The sequence below is a fragment of the Pseudophryne corroboree genome, chromosome 7 (genome assembly GCF_028390025.1).
Source record: "Pseudophryne corroboree isolate aPseCor3 chromosome 7, aPseCor3.hap2, whole genome shotgun sequence".
Lineage (NCBI taxonomy): Eukaryota > Metazoa > Chordata > Amphibia > Anura > Myobatrachidae > Pseudophryne > Pseudophryne corroboree.
Window position 1 is genome coordinate 10,982,400 of NC_086450.1, and position 11,257 is coordinate 10,993,656.

Here is an 11,257-nt window from a genome sequence, read left to right on the forward strand (position 1 = left end):
TTCATAGTTGCCAGGTCATGTGCCACTTGGAGAACTACAAGTACCACCATATAATCACATACTTGAATGCAGAGACTTGTAGGTGCTACTTACAGTACATAATGTTAAATAAAACCAGAATCACACTAATTATCAAAATGTTTAATTATAACATCTTCCCCAATCACACACATGGAAAATGCCCCCTGTCATTCATAGAAGTGATATCCTATGCTCACAGCTTATGTAATGCTTATAGTGCGTCATACGGGAACTCACAAAACATATAGATGTGATACAATATACACAGGGCACAAATTACCAGGGATAACACTACATCTGTGGAAACCACATAGCAATGTATGGGAGACGGTGATTTATAGGCCTATCTCCTAATAGATGCACAGATGTGACAATGAACCAGTAGAAGATTGAAAACTATTTAATCACTTTTTCTACCGACTGATTTTTTGGTTTAAAGAAAAACCCCTGAATGTGCCACAGGCCCCCATTTATCCCCCCTACAACTGACTATACGGACCACACTGTAACCATGTCTCAGGAGCTGCTGCAGCAGGTGACCATGGCCGGTGATGATGTCATAGACACAGGATTCCGAGCGGTTGGCTCACTTCTCAGTACGAGTTGATCATGGAGGTAGGCTTTATTCAACGTCTCTCATTTCTTTTATTTATCCTGTCCTAAACTATTTTCTGTTCTCGCCAGAATTCATCCTCATGTAAGCCTATACGTTCTCTTCTCCCTGACCACCTTTCCCTCCTATCATTCTTTACTAATAATAGCAAAACTACAGGTTTATTAATCACTTGGCTGGTCCATTACAGGCCGTATCCCAGGTAGGGAAATCCATTATACCTGGGTTACAGCATCACAAAAATCAGGACAAACTATCGCACACACACAAATCAGTTTCTGCAGGTTCCTATCTGGATATGTTTAGTTTTAGTTGAAAAAAAAAATAGTTCAACTTTTTTTCTTTCACTCTGTAGGAGTTTGTGGAGTTTTTTGAGCGAGTTCGAGGTCATGAAGTGTGAGTAATGTTTTCTACTTCTCATCTGTATCCCTGTGTAATGTCAGATAGCATAGTAATCTCAGTCCCTCCTTACCCGGGTATAACATCCCAATCAGCCATAGCGCCACCCTCAGGGCACCCGTATATGTGATATGTAATGTGTGTGGTGAGTTTCTGTGTTCAATAATATTCTATATGTTCTGCTTGTAGGATATTCCGTAAACGGAGGAAGAGATGCCTGAAGGCCAAAAAAGCCCTCGTAAGTTATTTAAAATATATATATATACATAAACACACATAGAAACTGTAAAATGTTTCACACGTTTAAAGTTTATATTGTCTACTTTATCCTTTTTTTTCCTCTCTACAGCAAATCCTGGAGACAACACCAGGTACGTCCTGAGATCTGATGTGGCTGCTACACTCACACCCCTATTCCACCAAAATCCCCAGTCCGAAGCTTCAGGCCCCGTTTACACTGTACCCGGGTCAGCCCTGTAAAACCCTATGGATGACATTAAAAATGGATTTTTTTCTGGCTGACAAAGATGAGATTAGGAAAGGGAGGGGTGGGGACGGCGGTTCTGGCTGCTGATCAGGCTGTGGGGGTTCTGTACTATCAGCGTCAGTGTAGCAGCTCCTGCAATGCAGCATGTGCTGTCTCTGTGGGGCCCCAGAAGCTCCCATCACAGTCTACAAGCTTTACCCAGGTCCCATAACCCGAGCTAGGGTCCGCTTCCACTGCGGCATAACCCCGGTCCTACCAGTGTTCAACCCTGCTCGTATCCTGGGTCGGATTGCCGGGTCACTTGACCCGGGTTATTTTAATGGGAGACGTTTCCACTGAGGCTCACCCCGGGTAGACTAGTCAATAACGTGGGTTATGTGGCCAGTGGGAAAGGGGCGTCAGTTATGCCAGGCTGCTACTAAATAGTTTTTATTATATGCAAATGTTTTGTTTGTTTTAAAAACACAATCTGAGGAAGTCAATTTATTTTTCAGAGGTTTCCGCGGAGCAGGAGGCAGGACGGTAATTCTAATATTTTATTTTACAACTTGGGAAATGTCTGTCTGGTAGAGCCACATTGTGAGCACAGATCTAAACATGATTTCACCTATCAGACTGTGATGAGGGAACGTGAAGAACATCTGCAGCTCTGTAACATTATGGATAGGAAAATGGTGTAACTGACTTGTGCGCTTCGCAGCCTCAGTCCTGGAGAGGTTCCCCCTCATGTAAGAAACATGGAGGATTGGTGGCGCTGAGCTGCCAGTGAACGTGTCTAATTGGCAGATATACGTAACCAGTTACACTCTATAAACGAAGGGATGAAAATATTTTTACATTTATTAAAATAAAAATGACGACCTAAAACAACCGATATAGTATTAACATAAAGTATCTCTCCAAGCACAAAGCAAATAGTGTAAAGGTGGGTACACACTAGGTGGTGTGCTCGGTGAGCACCGTCGTCTGGTGTTTCCCCTCCCGGGCCGGACCACCCGACGGCGGGCATACACACTGTGCGATATCACTAATGATATCGCACTGTGACGTCATACGGCAGCCGGCAGGAGCATGCAGTTATGGATGATGAGTCGTTAACGACCCACGGCGGCATACGCACTGGGCGATATAGTAAACAACGTTGCTCAGGAAGGGTCAGAAATGAGCGACGTCATTTACTTTATCGTTAAGTGTGTACTTACCTTTAGAGAATGTATGCACAATATTATAGCTAAAAGGTCACATTCATTTATATAAAATATTTTGTGTTTCTGGTCAATACAACTAGAAAACTGTTACTGTTCTGTAATACGCACTCTCCCACCTTTATTACAGCTGGAAAATAATATTACTACTGATTAGAAACAATTTCTATTAAGTAAATGACAATCAGAAACCGTTTCTACATTTACTGCCACCGGCAGACTATTCTGTATTCAGCGGAGTTCTGTGATTAGCCGGACAGAGAAGTTGCTGGTTTCCGTATTATACTGGGGGGTCTATGCCAGTGGTCTCCAACCTTAATTGGGGTGTGAGCTACTTTTGGGGGAAAAAAAACATTGGAAGAGCTCCCCCCTCCCCCCAATGCGCGTGCATTCCTGTGAATGTGGGTGTGGGCTCACAAAAGTGAGTGTGGTCTCACAAAAGCAGGTGTGGCCTCGTAACAGTAATGCCCCCTGCGTAGTGCCAGATACTCAAGTTATGCCCCCCCCCAGCAGTGCCAGATACACAAGTAATGCCCCCCCAGCAGTTCCTGATACACAAATAATGTCCCCCAGCAGTGCCAGATACGCAAATAATGCCCCCAGCAGTGCCAGATACACAAATAATGCCCCCCAGCAGTTCCTGATACACAAATAATGTCCCCCAGCAGTGCCAGATACACAAGTAATGCCCCTCAGCAGTGCCAGATACACAAATAATGCCCCCCCAGCAGTGCCATATATACAATTCATACGCCCAGCAGTGCCAAAAACACAAATACTGCCCCCAGCAGTGCCAGATACACAAATAATGCCCCCCAGCAGTGCCAGATGCACAAATAATGCCCCCCAGCAGTGCCAGATGCACAAATAATACCCCCAGCAGTGCCAGATACACAAATAATGCCCCCCCAGCAGTGCCAGATGCACAAATAATGCCCCAACAGCAGTCACATATATACAATTAATATGCCCAGCAGTGCCAAAAACACAAATAATGCCCCAACAGCAGTCCCATACATACAATTAATATGCCCAGCAGTGCCAAAAACACAAATAATGCCCCCAGCAGTGCCAGCTACACAAATAATGCCCCCAGCAGTGCCAGATACACAAATACTGCCCCTCAGTAGTGCCAGATACACAAATAATGCCCCTCAGCAGTGCCAAATACACAAATAATGCCCCCCAGCAGTGCCAGATACACAAATAATGCCCCTCAGCAGTGCCAGAGATACAAATAATGCCCCCCAGCAGTGCCAGATACACAAATAATGCCCCTCAGCAGTGCCAGATACACAAATGATGCCCCTCAGCAGTGCCAGATACACAAATAATGCCCCCCAGCAGTGCCAGATACACAAATAATGCCCCCAGTAGCACCAGATACACAAATAATGCCCCTCAGCAGTGCCAGATACACAAATAATGCCCCCAGTAGCACCAGATACACAAATAATGCCCCTCAGCAGTGCCAGATACACAAATAATGCCCCTCAGCAGTGCCAGATACACAAATAATGCCCCCCAGCAGTGCCAGATACACAAGTAATGCCCCCCAGCAGTGCTAGATACACAAATAATGCCCCCAGCAGTGCCAGATACACAAATAATGCCCCTCAATAGTGCCAGCTACACAAATACTGCCCCCAGCAATGCCAGATACACAAATAATGCCCCTCAGCAGTGCCAGATACACAAATAATGCCCCCCAGTAGCACCAGATACACAAATAATGTCCCCAGCAGTGCCAGATACACAAATAATGCCCCCAGCAGTGCCAGATACACAAATACTGCCCCCAGCAGTGCCAGATACACAAATAATGCCCCCAGCAGTGCCAGATACACAAATACTGCCCCCAGCAGTGCCAGATACACAAATAATGCACCCAGCAGTGCCAGATACACAAATAATGCCCCCAGCAGTGCCAGATAAACAAATAATACCCCTCAGCAGTGTCAGTTACACAAATAATGCCCCCAGCAGTGCCAGATACACAAATAATGCCCCCAGCAGTGCCAGATAAACAAATAATACCCCTCAGCAGTGCCAGTTACACAAATAATGCCCCCAGCAGTGCCAGATACACAAATAATACCCTTCAGCAGTGCCAGATACACAAATACTGCCCCAGCAGTGCCAGATACACATATAATTCCCCCAGCAGTGCCAGATACACAAATAATGCCCCCAGCAGTGCCAGATACACAAATAATGTCCCCAGCAGTGCCAGATACACAAATAATGCCCCTCAGCAGTGCCAGATACACAAATAATGCCCCCAGCAGTGCCAGATACACAAATAATACCCCTCAGCAGTGCCAGATACACAAATAATGCCCCCAGCAGTGCCAGATACACAAATAATACCCCTCAGCAGTGCCAGTTACACAAATAATGCCCCCAGCAGTGCCAGATACACACATAATTCCCCTATATATATTTTAATCATTTAGATGGGAATTCAATTACCCGCGGTCAATGACCACTGGTAATTGTCGGTGCCGGGGCTATTCTATTATCCCTGATAAGCCGGCGGGAGCTGCGGCATATTGGGAATCATGCGTTTCCTGCCTCAGGAAGGAGAAAGCCTCTAGAACAGTCCAAGCTTTCAGGCGAAAGTAACAGAAAATAATGATGAATACTGTTATATAGCAGGAATAGTATGATTTTACATTCTCACTCACACTTTCTTTTCCTCTTTGTGTAATAGGCCACGTATAATACCCTGGGCAGAGAGGTATGTATATCATTGTAACATTAAGTAACAAAGTTATACACCTATATTGCAGCGATTGAATTATTTACATTCTCACACTTTCTTTTCCTCACTGTGTAATAGGCCACACAGAATCGCCTGGGAAGAGAGGTATGTATAGCATTGTAACAATAAGTAAAAGAAAGTAATGCTGAATACTGTTATACACCTATACAGGAGCTATTGTATGGGTTACATTCTCACACACTCTCTTTTCCTCTATGTGTAATAGGCCATCCGAGGATTCTTCCTCAGAGGAGAGGTATGTATATCATTATAACAGAAAGTAATGCTGAATACTGTTATACACCTCTATAGAAGCTATTGGACGAGTTACATTTTCATGCACTCTTTTTTCTTCTATGTGCAATAGACCATCCGAGGATTCTTCCTCAGTCAGGAGGTATGCATAGCATTATATCATGCTGTATTATAAAATACAGAAATGCTCATTAATGTGCAAATGCTGTGACTGAGCATCAGATATAGTTATACTTTTTTTATTATTCTTTTTCTAGCAGCACTAAATGGTTGGATCCCGTATTCCCTTTTGAGTAAGTACTTACATTTCTTTATTTTTCTAATAGATAAGTTTCACTAAGTTCCTTTTACATCATTAAGGAAAAGAGAATAATGCTGAATACTGTTATACAGCTATATAGGACTAATCTCACACACTTTCTTTTCCTCTATGTGCAATAGGCCATCCGAGGATTCTTCCTCACAAGAGAGGTATGTATAGCATTGTTACAATAAGTAAAAGAAAGTAATACACAAATAATGCCCCTCAGCAGTGCCAGCTACACAAATAATGCCCCTGAGCAGTGCCAGATACACAAATAATGCCCCTCAGCAGTGCCAGATACACAAATAATGCCCCTCAAAAGTGCCAGCTACACAAATAATGCCCCTCAGCAGTGCCAGCTACACAAATAATGCCCCTCAGCAGTGCCAGATACACGAATAATGCCCGTCAGCAGTGCCAGATACACAAATAATGCCCGTCAGCAGTGCCAGATACACAAATAATGCCCGTCAGCAGTGCCAGATACACAAATAATGCCCCCAGCAGTGCCAGTTACACAAATAATGCCCCTAGCAGTGCCAGTTACACAAATAATGCCCCTCAGCAGTGCCAGGTACACAAATAATGCCCCTCAGCAGTGCCAGGTACACAAATAATGCCCCTCAGCAGTGTCAGATACACAAATAATGCCCCAGCAGTGCCAGTTACACAAATAATGCCCCTAGCAGTGCCAGTTACACAAATAATGCCCCTCAGCAGTGCCAGGTACACAAATAATGCCCCCAGCAGTGTCAGATACACAAATAATGCCCCAGCAGTGCCAGATACACAAATAATGCCCCTCAGTAGTGCCAGCTACACAAATAATTCCCCCCAGATGCGCCTCAGCAGTGCCAGATACACAAATAATGCCCCCCTGCATTGCCAGATACACGAATAATGCCCCCAGCAGTGCCAGATACACAAATAATGCCCCTCAGCAGTGCCAGCTACACAAATAATTCCCCCCAGATGCCCCTCAGCAGTGCCAGATACACAAATAATGCCCCCCTGCATTGCCAGATACACAAATAATGCCCCCCAGCAGTGCCGGATACACAAATAATGCCCCCCAGCAGTGCCAGATACTCAAGAAATGCCCCTCAGTAGTGCCAGATACACAAATAATGTCCCCAGCAGTGCCAGATACACAAATACTGCCCCTCAGTAGTGCCAGATACACAAATAATGCCCCTAGCAGTGCCAGATACACAAATAATGTCCCCAGCAGTGCCAGATACACAAATAATGCCCCTCAGCAGTGCCAGCTACACAAATAATACCCCCCAGCAGTGCCAGATACACAAATAATGCCCCTATCAGTGCCAGATACACAAATAATGTCCCCAGCAGTGCCAGATACACAAATAATGCCCCCCAGCAGTGCCAGATACACAAATAATGCCCCTCAGCAGTGCCAGATACACAAATAATGCCCCTCAGCAGTGCCAGATACACATATAATGCCCCCCAGCAGTGCCAGATACACAAATAATGCCCCTCAGCAGTGCCAGATACACAAATAATGCCCCTCAGAAGTGCCAGATACACATATAATGCCCCCCAGCAGTGCCAGATACATAAATAATGCCCCCCAGCAGTACAGGATACACAAATAATGCCCCTAGCAGTGCCAGATACACAAATAATGCCCCCCAGCAGTGCTAGATACACAAATAATGCCCCTCAGCAGTGCCAGATACACAAATAATGCCTCCCAGCAGTGCCAGATACACAAATAATGCCCCCCCCTGCAGTGTCAGATACACAAATAATGCCCCTCAGCAGTGCCAGATACACAAATAATGCCCCTCAGTAGTGCCAGATATACAAATAATGCCCCCATCAGTGCTAGATACACAAATAATGCCCCCATCAGTGCTAGATACACAAATAATGCTCCTCATCAGTGCTAGATACACAAATAATGCCCCTCAGCAGTGCCAGATACACAAATAATGCTCCTCAGCAGTGCCAGATACACACATAATGCCCCAGCAGTGCCAGATACACAAATAATGCCCCTCAATAGTGCCAGATACACAAATAATGCCCCTCAGCAGTGCCAGATACACAAATAATACCCCTCAGCAGTGCCAGATACACAAATTATGCCCCTCAGCAGTGCCAGATACACAAATAATGCCCCATCAGTGCTAGATACACAAATAATGCCCCTCAGCAGTGCCAGATACACAAATAATGCCCCTCCGCAGTGCCAGATACACAAATAATGCCCCTACCCCTCAGCAGTGCCAGATACACAAATAATGCCCCCCAGTAGCACCAGATACACAAATAATGCCCTCACCAGTTCCAGATACACAAATAATTTCCCCAGCAGTGCCAGATACACAAATAATGTCCCCAGCAGTGCCAGATAATCTGAGATATACAAATAATGCCCCCCCTCCCCGCAGTGCCAAATACATGTGATGCCCCACAGCAGTGCCAGATACAACAGCAGTGCTCACAATTGTTGCCCCCGCATCCGCCGCTGTGTCTGAGGGGAGGAGATGAGGACAGGAGAGCCCACTAGCAGCCACAGCGCGTCTCCTCCGTCTGAAGTACCGGTGCTGCTAACGGCTCCGATTGCGCGCCGCGTGGCCATTTGAAGTATGGGTCGGACCGCCAACCAATCAAAAGCTGGCGTGTGAGCTCTGATTGGCTGGGGGCCGGCACCATATTAATATGCACGCACCGCCGTGCGCTACCTGAGCTACCCGTCGCTCGACTGGCTGATCGGACCTGGTGCTGGGTGGTCAGACCCGCTGCTGGGTGGTCGGACCCGGTGCTGCCAAGTGAGTACACTACAACTCATTCATTTCAGTTCACCCCCAGATCTGGTGATTCCTCTGTAAAGGATTACAGATTTATTGGCCAAATTAAATGTATATTCATCACAAAGTAGCTTCTTTTCTTCATTACTTTCTTTACGATAAAATCGTCAGTTTGGGTGGTGCATTGAAATCAATGAGCTGTACTGTACCTACATTCTTTTTTTATTTTCTAACATATAAATCACATGATTGTATATTTTAATCATTTAGATGGGAATTCAATTACCCGCGGTCAATGACCACTGGTAATTGTCGGTGCCGGGGCTATTCTATTATCCCTGATAAGCCGGCGGGAGCTGCGGCATATTGGGAATCATGCGTTTCCTGCCTCAGGAAGGAGAAAGCCTCTAGAACAGTCCAAGCTTTCAGGCGAAAGTAACAGAAAATAATGATGAATACTGTTATATAGCAGGAATAGTATGATTTTACATTCTCACTCACACTTTCTTTTCCTCTTTGTGTAATAGGCCACGTATAATACCCTGGGCAGAGAGGTATGTATATCATTGTAACATTAAGTAACAAAGTTATACACCTATATTGCAGCGATTGAATTATTTACATTCTCACACTTTCTTTTCCTCACTGTGTAATAGGCCACACAGAATCGCCTGGGAAGAGAGGTATGTATAGCATTGTAACAATAAGTAAAAGAAAGTAATGCTGAATACTGTTATACACCTATACAGGAGCTATTGTATGGGTTACATTCTCACACACTCTCTTTTCCTCTATGTGCAATAGACCATCCGAGGATTCTTCCTCAGAGGAGAGGTATGTATATCATTATAACAGAAAGTAATGCTGAATACTGTTATACACCTCTATAGAAGCTATTGGACGAGTTACATTTTCATGCACTCTTTTTTCTTCTATGTGCAATAGACCATCCGAGGAGTCTTCCTCAGTCAGGAGGTATGTATAGCATTATATCACGCTGTATTATAAAATACAGAAATGCTCATTAATGTGCAAATGCTGTGACTGAGCATCAGATATAGTTTATACTTTTTTTATTATTCTTTTTCTAGCAGCACCAAATGGTTGGATCCCGTATTCCCTTTTGAGTAAGTACTTACATTTTTCTTTATTTTTCTAATAGATAAGTTTCACTAAGTTCCTTTTACATCATTAAGGAAAAGAGAATAATGCTGAATACTGTTATACAGCTATAGAGGACTAATCTCACACACTTTCTTTTCCTCTATGTGCAATAGGCCATCCGAGGATTCTTCCTCACAAGAGAGGTATGTATAGCATTGTAACAATAAGTAAAAGAAAGTAATACACAAATAATGCCCCTCAGCAGTGCCAGCTACACAAATAATGCCCCTGAGCAGTGCCAGATACACAAATAATGCCCCTCAATAGTGCCAGATATACAAATAATGCCCCACCAGTGCCAGCTACACAAATAATACCCCTGAGCAGTGCCAGATACACAAATAATACCCCCAGCAGTGCCAGCTACACAAATAATGCCCCTCAGCAGTGCCAGCTACACAAATAATGCCCCTCAGCAGTGCCAGATACTAGTGATGAGCGGGTTCGGTTTCTCGGAAACCGAACCCCCCCGAACTTCAGCCTTTTTACACGGGTCCGAGGCAGACTCGGATCTTCCCGCCTTGCTCGGTTAACCCGAGCGCGCCCGAACGTCATCATCCCGCTGTCGGATTCTCGCGAGGCTCGGATTCTATCGCGAGACTCGGATTCTATATAAGGAGCCGCGCGTCGCCGCCATTTTCACACGTGCATTGAGATTGATAGGGAGAGGACGTGGCTGGCGTCCTCTCCGTTTAGACTAGAGTACTAGAGACACTTGATTTACTAATTTTGGGGAGCATATTAGGAGTACTACTTGCTGATAGTGTGACCAGTGACCACCAGTTTAATTAATCCGTTCTCTGCCTGAAAAAAAACGATACACAGTGTGACACAGTCACATACCATATCTGTGCTCAGCCTCAGTGTGCTGCATCATATGTAATACTGTATATCTGACTGTGCTGAGTGCTCACTGCTCACACAGCTTAATTGTGGGGGAGACTGGGGAGCAGTTATAGCAGGAGTACATATTTTAAGTACAGTGCACACTTTTGCTGCCAGAGTGCCACTGCCAGTGTGACTGACCAGTGACCACTGACCACCAGTATATTGTGATTGTCTGCTGACCACCAGTATATTGTGATTGTCTGCCTGAAAAAGTTAAACACTCGTCGTGTGGTGTTTTTATAAACGCATTCTGCTGACAGTGTCCAGCAGGTCCGTCATTATATAATATATACCTGTCCGGCTGCAGTAGTGATATATATATATTTTATATCTCATTATCATCCAGTCTATATTAGCAGCAGACGCAGTACGGTAGT

General features: G+C 44.8%; 1 long non-coding RNA gene across 1 annotated transcript; it reads left to right on the top strand.

The window, feature by feature from the left end:
- Positions 1 to 984: 984 nt before the first annotated feature.
- Positions 985 to 6,038, top strand: LOC134943250 (uncharacterized). The gene is made up of 9 exons (XR_010181435.1): positions 985 to 1,030; positions 1,223 to 1,271; positions 1,383 to 1,404; positions 2,015 to 2,042; positions 5,439 to 5,465; positions 5,568 to 5,594; positions 5,716 to 5,745; positions 5,857 to 5,886; positions 6,002 to 6,038. It is a non-coding gene; the product is annotated as an uncharacterized LOC134943250 (long non-coding RNA).
- The last annotated feature ends 5,219 nt before the right edge of the window (positions 6,039 to 11,257 follow it).